Source organism: Montipora foliosa, chromosome 10, assembly GCF_036669935.1.
Source record: "Montipora foliosa isolate CH-2021 chromosome 10, ASM3666993v2, whole genome shotgun sequence".
In the NCBI taxonomy this organism is placed as follows: Eukaryota; Metazoa; Cnidaria; class Anthozoa; order Scleractinia; family Acroporidae; genus Montipora; species Montipora foliosa.
In genome coordinates, this window is record NC_090878.1 from 28,338,144 (window position 1) to 28,348,143 (window position 10,000).

A 10,000-nucleotide genomic window follows, 5' to 3' on the forward strand; every position below is an offset into this window, starting at 1 on the left:
TCAAACATAGGGATAAAATATCCCCTATCAAAAATAGGATGTAAAATAGGAAAAAAACAGCTTTAAAATAGGCACTATTTTCGTAAGGGACTTTGACAAGATTGCCAAACAGTGCGACATAGATTATTTACAGGCCAGGGAATCTGAGAGATAGACATGCAGCAGATGACCAGACAATCAAAGCCATTGACAAGTTACCAGGGCAGAAGAGAATGACTGAACCGATCATCAAGAAAATCATGCAAGCCAAAACCAATCTCAATCTTTGAAAGAACAATGTTTCTTTCTTTAATCAATGTATTGTTGAAAACAAAAGTCAATAAATTGTTGACGAAAAGCTGTTCTATTGCATTGTTAAAAACCTTTAGATCCCTGAAAAAGAGAGGGATACCCCCTCCAATCCCAAGGATGTGATCATGGAAAGGTATGTGATTGGGTGGAAGAGACTATAAAAGGTAAGCCCACGATTTCACTTGAGGTCCGTGATTTGTCAACACAATGTCATTTGATCCCACACCCTCGGTTAGGTCCTGTTATTGCTGTACAAAGGAACAAACCTCTCACAAGCGATGAATCTGTGATCGGTGCACTCTGTATATAAGAGGTGACTTTGCATGGATCCAATCACTTTTCTTTCGAGATTGTGAATTATAGTCATGTTTTCACCACATGCAGGACAGGGTGGATTACCTTTAGAGCAGCAACGGGAACTGTTGCATACAGAAAAAGTCATTTTCATGCCTGACTGGGATGACATAGAAGAACATCCCTTGCGCAGTGAGGCATTGCATGCAGCTGCTCATGTGGACTGGGCAAACTCCAACTCTTTCAAATCTAGCTCTCCAATTACGGTATCAGATTAAAGTTGTTGATGAATCACGTAGATGTGCTGTGGTCTTTCTGTGAGCGTCATGTACGGTTGCTCCAATTCTGCGGTTGGTCAAACTTGGGGATTATTTCCATGGGTGTACTAGCTACGTCACTTTTTTTCAACAAGAGTTATTCCTGTGACAAGTGTGACAAGGGGTACGACCAAGAGGATGCCTCTCATCAGTCCAGGTGCCTCGAGTACCAGGCAGCATGTGAAATAAGAGTGCAACCCATGCTGCAATGCAATATCTGTCAATCTCCTCTTTTATGGTCCCACCTGTTTAGACACTTAAACAATTCTACAAAGCCACTTTAGTCAAAGAGGTGGCAATCTGTGCAGCCAGGGTACAACCTCATTGTCATGTGGGAGTGTGACTGGGATCGCCTCCAACAATAGCTTGAACACATCCAAACATGTCTGACAAACCATCCCATCATCATACCACTGAACCTTAGGGATGCCTTTTTTGGAGGCCACAACAGTGCAGTCGTGCTCTATGCCACTGTGGACAAGAACAAGGGTGAGCAGATCCAGTTCATGGACATGAACTCCCTGTACCCATGGGTCAACAAGGACTGCTGCCACCAAATCAGGCACCCTGAGATCAAGACCCATTTGGAAAGCACAAACCTGAATCCATACTAAGGCTTGGCCAAAGTGGTCATCATCCCCCCACGTTTCAAACACCATGCCATTTTGCCATTGAAGAGTGCAGGCAAACTCACATTCCCACTACGTCGGACCTGTGCACCCAACAAACAGGCCAAGCATCACGTGCTGGACCGCACCTTGGTGTTTTTCTCAGCTCCCTGAGCAACGCATACTGACCAACACTTGGTGTATCCCTGAGCTGGAAAAAGCTGTTGCCATTGGTTATGAGATTACCAAGATCCACGAGGTGTGAAATTTTCCATGCTCCCAGACAGGTCTCTTTGCCAAGTAAGTGAACCCCTGGCTGAAAATCAAGATGGAGCAGGTCACCACCCTAGCCAGACTTTTATGAGTTGCTGTGGGACACCTCGGTGGTCATTCATGCCGTACACATTGTAGATGCAAATGTAAACTAGCTGAGGCACGAGGCACCGTGATAAAAACTCGCAATTCCAGTTACACAGATGGGCCTTCATAAAAGTCAACTTAACTGCCGTACAAACTGTGAAAACTGATTAACATAATTTAGGTAAAAACTTGGTGGCCCTCGTGGTTTTACATTAAAGGCCACCTATGCGCATGCCCAAAACTAAATGTCTGTGCAGGGAACCCAGCTGGGAAATGCAAAGCCCACCAGTAACATGGCTCCCCAAAATGTCCAACATTTTCTACAAAAAAGGAAATCAATCTTTAGCGAACACAATGTCAATGTTCCATGTTTAGTGAAAACACTCAAGTTTCTTTCACTTTAAATCTCTTTCTTAACAAAGTTCTAGCTCCTCAGGCTCCTCATCCGGGAATCCCGGTCTCTTACGCTTCCACGAGAAGCACAAGCTAGTTAACGGGTCTTTCCAGTTTGGATCGATTACTTGTCAACACTGTCACTGACCGTACTTGACCCTGATCATCGGGGTGGGTTGCCACCACTTTAGCCATGGGCCATCTGTTTCTAGGGAACTGATTTTCTTTCAACAACACAACATCTCCAACCTGAAAATTTCTTTGTGGCCGAATCCACTTGTTTCTTGCTTGCAACTGCTGCAGATATTCCTTGCTCCATCGTGACCAGAATTCTTGAGTCATATGTTGTGTATGCCGCCACACCTTTCTACAGTACAGGTCTTCTCTCTTGGATTCTCCAGGCGGGGGCAGCACAAGTCTTGTCTTTCCTGTAAGCAGCACGCTTGGTGATAATGGGGTGCCGAATGTGGGTCGCTGATGGTCTCCACTGTTAGAGGTCTGTTGTTGATTTCTGTGGGCGTGCCAAGGGCCGAAGAAGTCGACCCCACAATAGGTAAAGGGTGGCGCTGGCTCTATGCACGACTTTGGCAAATCTGCCATTTTCTGTTCTCCTTGGCTCAAAGGTGACGACATGTTACACATTTAGAAATAAACTGTCTGACCATTGCATTTCTGCTAACAAGCCAATAGCCGCACAAACGAAGTTCGTTCAAAGTTATCCCTCTTCCACTATGATGTGTTTTTTCATGAACGTGTCTGATAATCAGTGAACTAATGTGGCTTGACTTTGGTAGGATCACAGGGTTCTTTAGAGTGCGTGGCAGATTGGCCTTCCGTATTCTTCCACCAACTCTCATAACACTATCACTGTCTACAACTGGATCCAACATGCGGAGAGAACTTGCCTTCTTAATCAGGGCTTTTTTTTCTTTGTCTGACTTACGACTACCGCAGACGACTTTCTCTGTGATGTCTTGGAGACTTTTAATTTCCGACGGCAACGCATTTCTTTGTATGTGCTTTATGATCTCCATTTCTGCTTCTTTTAAGTCAGCTAAGTTGACTGGTGTACAATTGACATCCTTACGTCCAGCACGTTTCTCATCAGATGCCACACCGCTGGACACTTTCCTCTAGGCCAAAACTCTATCTCTGAGACGTCTATTGTATTTCAGGCAAAGTGCTACAGCCATCTTTGCTTTAAACCAACTGGAGAATCGACAAAGTCTCTTGAGAATATCACTGCTCTCTTTCACTGCGCTTATGTTAACCTTGACGTTTTTGACTTCAGGGGAATCTGAATCCATGTGGTCGTCATACAATTCTTCCTTCAGCCAGCTCTCTATGGACTTTTTCAGGCAGTCAGGACCCCCAATCCATTCTGATTTCTCCACGAAGTCCTTGGGTGACATACCTCTTGACCCTTTGTCAGCGGTATTCAAGGTGGTTTCCACATAGTGCCATTGTGAAGGGATAGTGTGCTCATGGATAAGCTGAACTCTGTTGGCTACGTAGGTATGAAAACGACAAGATTCATTACTTATAAAGCCTAAGACGACTTTACTGTCCGTCCAGTAGTAGTCCTTAATGTCCTCATACTCCAATTCATATTTCAACTTGTCACCAATATTGACAGAAATCGTGGCAGCGGCCAATTCCAATCTTGGGATACTGACCATCTTCTTGGGTGTTACGCGGGCCTTCCCCATAACAAACGACACATGCACTTTCCTGCTCTCGTCTTCGAGTCTCAAATACAAGCACTGTCCATACCCACACGTCGAAGCATCAGACATACAGTGGAGCTGTGCTGACACAATTCTTCCAAATTCCGCAGGTTTGAAACTTCTTGGCACCTTTAAACTTTCCAGTAAGCAAAGTTCATTCCGCCATTTTTCCCATCTGTTTTTGGTTGCATCGTCAACGGGTTCATCCCAGCTGTTAGACCGACACATGTCTTGTAATATCTTCTTTCCAACAAGTACTACCGGAGCGATGACACCTAAGGGGTCGTAGATAGAACTAATAGTCAAAAGAATGCCTCTACGTGTGCAAGGCTTATCCTTTAGTTCAATCCTGAAGTTGAACGTATCTGATTCGATGCACCAAATGACTCCTAGTGCCCTCTCGATGGGCAACTTATCTCGGCCAAGTGTGAGGCATTTCACATTCTCAGCTCTGTGCTCGTCAGGAATTGAGTCAATGATGCATTGTCATATAATACTCTTTGGCGTTATGCTCCAAGTCTCCATTTGGCCACCACAAAAATCTGAGGAAACCCTGATCTTACTTTCTAACTCTCACTTGAAAGAACATCTTCTCGATGTCTTGGCGAAATCTGGTTAGGACGCCAAGCAGATTACTTGTAAGATCTGCTCCCTGAAGAAGTTTCTCATTCAAGGAGTGTCCTTCAAATGTGGCCTAACAATCACACACCACCCTTACTTTCGACCTCTGCAGGTGATAAATCCCATGATGAGGAAGGTACCAGGTTCTTCCAACTTCATTTTCGAGCTCGTCATCCACCTTGCGAGCGTATCCTTTGGAGATGATATCAGCCACAAAACTGCAGTAATCTGCATAATACCTGGCATCAGCCTTCAGACGCTTTTTTAGGCCAGTTAAACGCTTCTCGGCTTGTGCATAGTTGTTAGGGAGCTGAATGTTCTGATGCTTAAATGGGAGGGGCATCTCATAATGCAGGTATTCAAGATGAACGATGCCACTCTCGACCGTTTCGCAGAACTTGATGTCTGTGACATTGCTGTCCCCTTTTTACGTTCAGAGAAGTACAACTCGAACATCTGACTAACTGCTTGTGGAGATATCCGCTCCTTCACCTTTCTCTGTGTGACTACATATCCCCGAGGGGTGATTAGAGTATCTTTATGGCTAAGATCAATTTGGTTGCATGTAATCCGGCTACTCTGCTGCTGATTACGAAGGGGACCATTGATGTACCATACGAGGAGTAACCGAACTGCGTACGGGTCTGAATCTTCGCCGTAAACAATTTCTCTTTGAGGTAGGGCACTTGGGCAATTCAATCCAATGAGCAGACCCACTTCGATGTCCGCCATATAGGGGGATATCTCTGCACTGATTTTCTTCAAATGAGACATCTTGCAAATTACGTTCGGTCGAGGTATTTCATTGCGGTCTGCTGGAATCACATGTCCTGTAAACGTTCTAGGTAGGTCCAAGATCACATCCTCTTCTTTGATGTTGGCTATCACCAATACTTCAACGGCCTTTGTGGTAACACTGCTTGTTCCGTGAATCATAGTCAGGATAAGGTCAGTCTCATTTCCCTCAATGCCAAGCGCATAAACCTTTATCTTCTTTGCTGGATCACTCTTGTGAAACAATAAACTGGTAATATGCCCATGTTGATAGGTACATCTCCAGCTTCCATGACGTTGCAGATGGCAGTACAGTTGCTGCTAACACTAGGTTCAGCTCCAGATTGATTAGCACTATTGTATCATAGTCGTGTAGCGATGTGGGGTGTTGCCTCTTGCAAGTCTTACATGTCTGCCGCTCCTTACAGTTTTTGGCAATGTGCTGATCACTAAAGCAACCAAAGCACAGTTTCTTCTCCACTACAAACTCCCGTCGCTCAGTTAGAGCTTTCTTTAAAAACTGTTCGCAATCATTTAGGTTGTGAGGCCTTTGCCATAAGGAACACAATGTGGACTGCTCTTTTCTATCTTCCTGCTTCAATGCCGTGGCAAGGCTTGTTCCTTTTCCTCTACTATGTGGCCTTCTTCTGAATTTGACGTGAGTGCTTTTGTCTTTCTCATCATGATGAGGTTTGCAAACATTTTCTTCTGAGAATACAGGATCTGAGGACTCCTGTGAAAGACTGTATTTTTCTGGGTCAGTACACTTCTGGTAAGGCCAAAGAAGTTATTAATGGTTGTCTTCAGAGAAAATCAGAAGGATCCTACAAAGAAGCTAAGGGACTGCTAAAGAGACAGTTTGGAGATCCATTCAAGATTGCAGATGCCCACATTACCAAACTGTCTTTGTGGCAACCAATCAGACCAAACGATGGCTCGGACTCTGGACCAGGCAAAGTCTGCTATGAAAGGCATGTCTCACATGGATGATTTAAACACAGCTCATGTACTGCGGCAACTTTGGGAAAAGTTACCTAGGTAAAGGTAAAGGTACACGTTATTTAACGTGGGAAGTTCCTTTACTCTCTATAGAGTACTCTCCCAGGAAGCCGACGGAGCACTCATTTTACCCCCCTCTTTCCATCAGTGCTCCGTTTTAAGGGTATTTAAAGCTACTTAGGCTACACTGAAAGGAAAGAAGTCGAAACAAGAATGTCAGATCCGGGGATCGAACTCAGGACCTTATGCACCAAGGCTGCGCACTAACCGACTGTGCAACCCTTGCTCCTATCCTTGCTCCTTGCTCCAACCTAGGCATCTACGAAGCAAATGGACTGAAAGGAACAATAAGACCAAGAGTGCAAAAGGAAGGATGGCTGACTTAGAGGAGTTCTCACAGTTTGTCCACGAACAAGCCAAGCTTGCAACAAACTTTGGTTCAATCAAAGACTCAAAGGCAGTCATAAATGCGGGAAATTCCATAGCATCACCATAAAACATTGGAGGCTCACTTGATGGATGGAGGGCTTTCTTTGAATGTCCACAATATCTTGAAAGGCATCATCCTGGGCTGTTAAGGGGTTAACAGAAAAACTTGTTGAGCAACCTTGCGGGCTATAAACATGTTGCAGTGTCTGTAGGATCCTCTGTGGTTGACCTCTGATAGAATACACAGCTGCACGCCTGTCCACGAAGTGGGGTGGGTTGATGAGAGCTGTGCACTCATGGGAATTTCAGTGGGGTTCGCTTCACCCCCAGGAGCCACAATGCCTACATGGGTTTCAAAGCCAAAGCCTGAACTTCTTGATCTGCAAGCTGTCATTGGGCTTGTGTAAATGGGGCCTCTTTGCCCTGTAGTATATCCACTAAGAGGATTTGCTTGAGGGGTACTGGTACCCTAAGACATGATTGCCAGAAGAATGTGCTGGGAGAGACTTTGAAGCAGGTTCCAACACTGAAATGGCATTTGATGAGCGTGAACTGGTCACCATTGTCACCAACTGACCCTGGTGTCGACAGGGAGGCAATGTTTGTATCTTTTGTAACGTTAGCTGTGAGTAAACTGGACATTGGAAATATTGGAAGCTTTTGTGTCTGTAAACATGTAGGTGTGGAAACTAACTCTTCATTGTTCATTTGCTCGAAAATCCTTTCTTCTTCCTTTGCCTTAGCTAGACTTTTCCTCTGCCATTTTCAATGGCTGTTTTTCCTTCAGAAAAGCTGCCTCAGCTTCTAGGGCTGCAACCTTAGACTTGGCTTTTATCAATTTTGAATGAGATGAAAGTGAAGACAAATTAGTTCATCCAGTGTGTTTAGACGTTCTTGAGCCATGAGACTTGTTAGAAGCAGCAGAACTTAATTCAGCAGACTGAACCTCTTTCGCCTTGGACAAATAATCACAGACAGACTGCTTAAACTTAAACACATCTCCATCATGAACTTCATACTATGAATTAGCACTAGCAATATCTGATTCATTCTCCAACACTTCAAGAAAATTATCTTGAGCAATTTGTAGCTCGACAAGTAAATTGTTTAGACCTTCCATTTCGAATGACACAAACTCAAAATTATTGAGATCAACGAGAAGAGGCTTCATTTTGTTTATCTGCCTAGTAACGTGGCGAAGAGCTACAGTTCTACGCTCTTTTAACCTTTGTCTTTCATATTGTTTAACTTTATCCATAGTAATTTTCTTCCTTGCGTCCGATTCTAACTCCGCGGCACCATTAACCAACGATTTCTCAATATTCAGTGAACCTCGAACCTTAACTGAATCATGAAGCCGTATTTCTGATGCTACATCCGTCGGTGGAGTGTTAAGCGGTGAAATGGGGCGAAACGAAACCGTGTCAATTGAAGGCAAACACGAACCTTTCAAAATTCCTTCCTCCCCATAAGCCATTGTAGATTCCATGTTTTCGCTTTCCATGCCCGAAATTAACCGTGACAATTGCATATATAAACCAAGCGAACCGTATTTATCCTTGTAAACCACACATTCATCGACAAACCATGCTTGAGGTCGAGTTTTTACTGTAGATGCAAATGTAAACTAGCCGTAAATTTCAACGTTTATTTCGGCACGAAGCATGGTGAGACAAACTCACAATTCCAGTTACACTGATGCGCCTTCATAAAAGTCAACTTAACTGACGTACAAACTGTGAAAACCGATTAGCCTAAGTGAACTTAGAATTCAGGTCAAAACTCGGTGGCCCTCGTGGTTTTACATTAAAGGCCACCCATGCGCATGCCCGAGACTAAATGTCCACACAGGGGACCCAGCAAGGAAACGCGAAGCCCAGCAGTAACACACATTGTCAATGAGGGAATGCTCTCTGTCACCTACAATTACACCGATGAAACAGCACCCAAGAGTGACCGTACCAATACATTTATTGTGGCCTTTACCAACTGCTGGGCATGAAACTGTACAGCTATCTGGAAATGGTGGGGGACAAAGCACTCTACTTTGACACGGATTCTGTCATTTACAATTGGTGGCCAGGGCAACCTGAGATTCTGCTGAGTAATTTTCTAGGGGACGTGACCGAAGAACTGGAGGACCCAGGAGATTATATTGTGGAGTTTGTGTCAGGAGGTTCAAAGAACTATGGGTATTGGAACCACAAAGGAAAGGTTTGCTGCACAGTGCATGGGATCACCATCAAGAAGCAGGGCCAGCGACAGCTCAACTATGACATTTGCAAGCAGAACGTGCTACAAGAATTATGGGAAAGCAGGAGACACCCATGTTCAATCACACTTCATCATGCGGGACAAAGGACCACCAGCAGGAAACTTTTACCTACTCAAACGTTACCAGCTGGTCTACAACAACACGCTCTGGACCCCAACACAGCCATCTCATACCCTTTTGGGGTACCTGGCTACCCATGAGGACACAATTGCTTGGTTGAAGGGTGTCCAAGCATGACCCCAGGCCACCTGTCAAGTGGAGGAACAACAACGCCTAAACACCAAACATGCTCGTCTGCAGCACCAGAGCGAGGCCTTGGAACGTTGATGGGCACAGGGAAGAGTGCGATCTTATTGCCGCAGGGTGCCCAGTCAGGAATGGTTTGCATCCAAATGTCCACGTACAGTGATAGAGATGCTTTTTGCTAGTTGCACATTCTGTTGGCCTCTCGTTTTCTCAAATAGCTCACAGAGATAGTAAATTCTGTGTAAGTTAAGATGAAAACAACTTTGGGACAGATGGTCATTTGGACCCGCACATGTTCCCACTTGTAGCAATAGGGTTTGTCAACAAAGTTTCATTTTGCCTGATGTTTGCCTGCTTTCTGGTTTCCGTGACATTTGCAGCGCACTTCCGGTGCTATGCCCATTTATGGACTCCTCCTGCACATTACTTTATGCTGTAGTGGTCTCCCCGCCTAATAATTTTTTTCTTTTCTCCTTGTATTTTTTTTTTCTATTTTTTACCTATATATTTATATTGTATTCCAGTTAGGCGAAGCTAAATAAATAAATAAATAGATGACTTACCGCCAAAACAACGTGGCGGATGCTTAATGAGTTGGATCATGCTCTGATTGGTCCATTTGTGTCATGTGGTACTAAATTCAGCCTTCTGATTGGCTACTTCCTA

The 10,000-nt window shown here is 44.4% G+C and overlaps 1 protein-coding gene across 1 annotated transcript in view; it reads right to left on the bottom strand.

Annotated features, from left to right (window-relative positions):
- LOC137972412 (dedicator of cytokinesis protein 7-like) overlaps positions 1-10,000 on the bottom strand; it is a 125,496-nt gene that overhangs the window by 93,211 nt on the left and 22,285 nt on the right. The window lies entirely within an intron of this gene.